We start from the raw sequence: 5,785 nt of genomic DNA, 5'->3' as shown, positions 1-5,785 counted from the left end.
TCTGGATGTTGGGATTAAAGACCCATGCCAAGACTCCTGGCTGGCACCCATAGTTGAAGAACTCAGTACCACTCTCCACATCCTTTAACTGGTGTCTTACCACACAACCTACCTGGTCCACGCTCCAGCAGTAAGTTCCGGTTGTTGAGCTGAGATAGCTCTTCCGGAGGAATGTCGTAGATACGGGTTAATCTCTAAAACTTATTTACTTTGGAAGGGGAGTGTAGAAAGGGTAAGAAATCTTTAGCGGAACTTCTCCTTCAGCTGCTGGACTCTGGGAATGGGGTAGGATTGTGTGGTGGGGGAGGGGGATATTGTCTCAAGATGACATTTGCCATGCCAGAGAAGGGGGGGGAGGGGACAAGGAAGACCTTTCCAAGATTGAGGGAATAAGGTTCCTAACATCCTGTTAACCACGGTCCTTGTGCTGATCCATACACACATGCACACACACACACACACACACACACACACACAGAGGGGGGTGTGGGGGGAGCGCGGGCACGCACACCTTACACTGTAGTCCAGGCAGGCCTGCAGGTCTGTATAGCCCAGTTGACTGGCAGTTGGATGGCACCCCTTTACTTTGGTATCACCAGAGCCTGACTTGTACAGGCTTCATTCTCTTCCCAGTAAGGAGTAGGCTGAGGGTGAGGGGCTATGAAACAGGTTTCTGTAAACACTCATTTTATTCATAGGTCTTTAGATATTGAAATCTGGAATTAATTAGTTGTGAGAACCCAAATGTCTCTCTATCTTGCCAAATGTCCCTTGGGAGGCAGAATCACCTCTGGGAAAGGGTTAGCAAGATAATCCGTCAAAATTGTTAGATGTCCCTGACCACTTTTAAAAGTTTGGGTTTACCTCTGGTTTCCTGTGGTTCAAAATCTAAACCACCAAGATTTGTAGAAATTAGGAACTAAAGCTGTAGTGGTTCTCTGCAGCTCCTCAGAATATCAAGTTTTTGTTTTCAAGGCAGGCTCTTCGGTAGCTTATGCTGGGCCTTGATGCTGTACTTGCATAGACCCAGTGCTCAGATCACAGGTGTGTATAACCACCTTCTGGCACAGAGAAGCTTTTATTGGCTTTTTTGCTTGCAGGCAAAGGAAATATGTATATATTTAGCAAAGGAACAGAGTTGGGTTTGGAAACAAAAAATTGAATATTGACCCAGAAATTTAAGCTAAACCAACTGTGGTTTGGACCTTCACAAAATGCCTGTGGGATGACAAATAGCCTCCTCTAAGGGCCTGAGTAGCAGCAGGGTTGAGGGGCATGTGTGGGATCTTGCCTTCCTGGTTTATAACACTGCACCTAGTTTTGATGTCCTATGCTGTCTCCACCAATGTGGATGTCCTTTCAAGAGAGGAACTTGGCTGTCTGGGTAGGTTTATCAAGTTCCTACTTGATCTAATGAATGCCGAAAATGAAAATGTCTTGAGGATTTGGAGGATCAGGAGTAGACAAAGGGCCGTATGTGAATGAGGCAGTCACTGGACTGGCTAGGGTATAGCCTGACACCATGTAGTGTGCACCCTGAGTATTTGTGGGGTACTCTGAACCCCAGAACTTCAGCTTCATCTTGGAATCAAACCTGTCATTCCTATGTCAGTGGGAAGAGGTGGCTTAGGAATAAGTTTGGAGATATATATATATATGAAGTCCACATGTTAATTTGTCATTATGAAAAATGTTGTGCCCTCTATCTGAGGAGACATGCTTTTCCTGGGTAAAAATACCTTCCCACCATTTCAAGCAAAGCTCCCAGTATGGTAAACTTCTGCCTTGTGGGTGACTGACCATTGCTGCTCGTCACGTACAATCAGTGCTTTTCAGTGACTTGGTCCAGAGTATAGGACATCACCATTGCTCAAACATTCCTAATCCTAAGTTAAACTTCATCTATCAAACCTTTAATTAATTGATTAATTAACTTTGAGAAGCTATCACTATCACCCGTGAAGCCCAGGTCTGCGGTCCAGGTCCGAGGGGGAGGTTATAATTGTAACCACGTTTTAAGCTTTCTCTGTGGTTCTGGAATAAACGCCGGGAAGCTTTCTCCCTTCCATTCGCACCCTGCACTCCTTGCTCATGGCCTAGGGTCAGGATGGGATGGGAAGAAAGCACCCAGTCCTTGCAACTCCAGCCTAAGGGTGGGAAGGACCCAGAAAACCCCCATGAGGAACAGAGGTGTCGGGGCAAATGCCAAGTACCCTTGCTTCAGAGCCTCGAACGGCCTGATGCACCATCTGGTGGAGAGCTGCGGAGGAGCATTTGGTCTGGGCCACTGGGCAGGGGTGAATGGCAGTTAACCTTAGGTTGGGGACATTTATGAGGCCAACCGCTAAGCCTCGAGCAGTGACGCTCCAGCTTGTCTTTGGCGCCACAGTATCTATCACTACACTGTGACGCCAGTGTTGAATCTTTGCAATTAAAAGGTATTATTTAGGGGTTTTAAGAGTATATCGAGCAAAAATGATATCCGACTTGCCCTAGTATATCTTGCTGGCTAGCAAAACCAGGCTCATGGCAATGGGCCCAACACTTGTCCTTTCTCATTACTGCAATCAGGGTGCTTATTTTTATCTCAAGCTCCGGTCTGGGACACACCCTGGCTCTCCCAAATATATACTTGGCCTGTCTCACTTCATTAGGGTATCTGATCAGATTTCTCCTCTTAAGCAGAGCATTATTAACCTTCAAGGCACTTATGAGCCTTTTGGGATGCTGCATGGGTTCGAGTGTTTAGTTCATGCTTGGTCTAAAGTAAACGTTTGATATGCATTTTGGTTCCTAAACCCAGAATTGGTCAGAGACATGTATAGGGTCTGTCAGAACTGGAATGACCCTGTGTGCTAGAGGAGAGAGTCCTGATCTTGGTCCTGGTAACGGGCTGGCATACAGGGAGATTCTCCCATAAAGAAAGAAGCGCATGAGCAGTGTGTGGGAACTGGAAGAGACCGGATAGTTGTAACTATAAGCTTTGACAAATGAGCCTAAGAATCAGAATGTTTCCTTATTCTTCGGTCCACATTGATGTTGGGCTTGGGTATTCGATATGGGGCGGGTGGGGATTCAAAAGAAAGAAGCAGAAGCCAGGAAGTGCTTGTAACTGAAGAGAGCCTTGGGGCACCAGGGAGGAAATGCTGTAACTGTCCTAAGTGTCATCTTACCCCCTGCAGTGGCCCAAGCAGGCTGCACACCTGACTTAACTTCAGCAGGCTGGAAAAAGAAAATGGGATTCCTGCCCTTCCTCCCGCTAAAATATTTGTCTGCTGTGGGAAGGACTTGGCTGAAGGCGCCATAGGGGAGGCATCCTTCTAGTCCATCCTGAGGTACGGGGAGGGTAGCGGGGAAAGGAAGATGGCTGCTAGTTGACTAGCAAACTTCCCCTTCCCTGAAGAGTCTGACAGGGGAAGACCTTCAGAGTCCGTTCCTCTCATCCCAACCATAGTGGGAAGGAAGGAAGGAACTGGTCCGGTTTGAATGTGGGGGGAGGGTGGGGGTGAGCCATCCTAGGGGGATCTGTGCCCTGGAACTCCAGGAATCTGACCACCAGAACCAACCAGTGTCAACTCTTTGTTCCCCGGGCTGGGCTCTATTGGGGGAGCTCAGGCCATGCCCCTCCCCCCAGGGCCTTTTCTTTTTTGGAGGGGATGGGAAGAGGGGCGGGGCCCTGCTTTGTGTGTGGTTAGGGGTGGACTGGGGGTGGTAGAAGAATTTCAGGCTCCTTTTAGATTCTGGCCCTGGGAGTCTGGCTTGGTAGGGCTGCACACTGATTACCTATCTGATAAGAGAAGAATTCAAACTATGTTTTAGAAAGGAGTGGGGGAGGGGAGGGGCAGCCACCCCTGGAGACCACCAGTTTAAATCCTGCCTAGCCTTTCTGTTGAGGTGCTGGCAGAGGCGGTCTTAAGCAGATCTTCAGTGGTGGGGGGGACTGAAGGGGCTAGTCATTCTCAGCGTCTTTCCTACTTCACTCTGTCCCTTTGGGCTCACCAGTGGCAGGAATGGGTGGAGTAGAGAGGATGTGTTGCTCTCTGTAAACCGGACCTCATACAGGGCTTTTTTTTTTTTGAGTTCCTAAGAATGGTTACTAATAAAAGGAGAGTTCTCTGAGCGTCTCACACTTGACTCTTACTGTTAACCTGTCTCCATCTAGCTTGAAAGGTAGGTAATTGGTACTCCCTGAGGATTTATACATGGCTGGTGAAGTGTTAACTACTCCTCATGCATAAAACCCCACAGCACAACCGTAAAATCAGTCTATACTCCATTTTACAAATGAGTGAGGAGGGAAAGCGCTCAGAGACAGGGTCCTTCCTAATCGCTTAGCTTCTCCATCGCAGCTGGACATAGGAGGGACCCTGCTCCAGCAGGAATCGCCTCGGGAGAGGCGGTTGGCCCAGCTCTTCCCTGGCGAGTACCTCTAGACTTTTAGGAGTGGTTTTAGGGTGGTTTCTGTGTGGTGGGGCTGAGAGATGGGTCCTTTTGAACTTTGTATTACTTTTATTTCCTGCTTTAAGGTTTTATTCCCTCTTGCTCACATCAAATTGAGGCAGGAGGTCACCATGCCTTGGATATTCCTGTGCGTGTAAAACACTAACTAGGTGGGGCGCAGTCTGGGTGGAGTATGCTTAGCAATGTGTGGCCCTGGATTTGATCCCAGGCACCTTTCATAAAAAGTGAAGGAGCATACCTCTGCAATATTTCTATGACAGTATTTCTGGGACAATTATAAATAATCATGAAGTGTTTAATTTGAGTATAGTGAGACCTTGCCCATCAGAATCTCCACCTAACACAAACACACTTTTTAGATCAAAAGGTACAAGGTATTGCCTGCGCTACGATGCGTACTACGGGCCTACATCTGTTATTCAGGAGGCTAAGGGTGGGAGAGCTCCAGGTCAAGGCCAGCCAGGTCTATATAAGCAAGGTAAATGCCGGTTTAAAAATAAGCAGGTCTCTGCATTGAGGCAGCCTGGTCTACATAGTGAGTGCTAGACCAGCCAAGGAATAAGGAGAAAATCACCACTTGTCCATTTTTCTGAGGAACCTCAGGACCTTGTTAGAGAGCTTGCATTTTGATGAGCCTAGAGAGTGGCCATGGTGCCCAAGCCTGAGCTCTTCACCATCACCCTTGATGGAAGTTTTGTTTTGTGTAGTATCAAATAAATTATTTCAATAACAAAAATTAGCATGGTGGATGATTTGTGTCCTTTCTGGCTAAAGAGTCCCCGTGTGATTTATTCTGCTAACTAGAATATAGTGGCACATGCTGATGCTCTCAGACAGTCCTGGCTAGGTACACAGCGCTCTTCTCTTTTGTTTCTCTGAACTCGTTTCCTTTTTCTTTGCCCCTGAGTGTGTGTGTGTGTGTGTGTGTGTGTGTGTGTGTGTGTGTGAATAGTGTCTCTGCATAACCATGTCTGGCCTGGAACTATGTAGACCAGGCTGGCCTCAGATACAGTGCCTCTGCTAGGATCAAAGGCATGCACCACCACACCCAGATCATTTTCTTTTTCTTCTTGGGGAAGTGAGGAAGAGCCATTGTGTTAGGTATCCCACCACTAAGTCCCATGTTCATGGTGACTTTTTCTGTTGTTGACATAGCTAGATATTCTGAATCCCTTACTCTAAGGGCTATTGCCTGCACTACTGAACAACGCATCTGGTATGTGCTAAGGTGACAGCTGTGAGCTAAGGAATTCTTGGTTTCTCTGATGACTAGCATCCCCTGCTTTTGAAAGGGGGCTAGACTCTTTGCAAAGTGCTTGTACTT

Source organism: Mastomys coucha, unplaced genomic scaffold (assembly GCF_008632895.1).
Source record: "Mastomys coucha isolate ucsf_1 unplaced genomic scaffold, UCSF_Mcou_1 pScaffold18, whole genome shotgun sequence".
Lineage (NCBI taxonomy): Eukaryota > Metazoa > Chordata > Mammalia > Rodentia > Muridae > Mastomys > Mastomys coucha.
The sequence above is the reverse complement of the archived record's forward strand: the minus strand, read 5'-3'. Positions refer to the sequence as shown.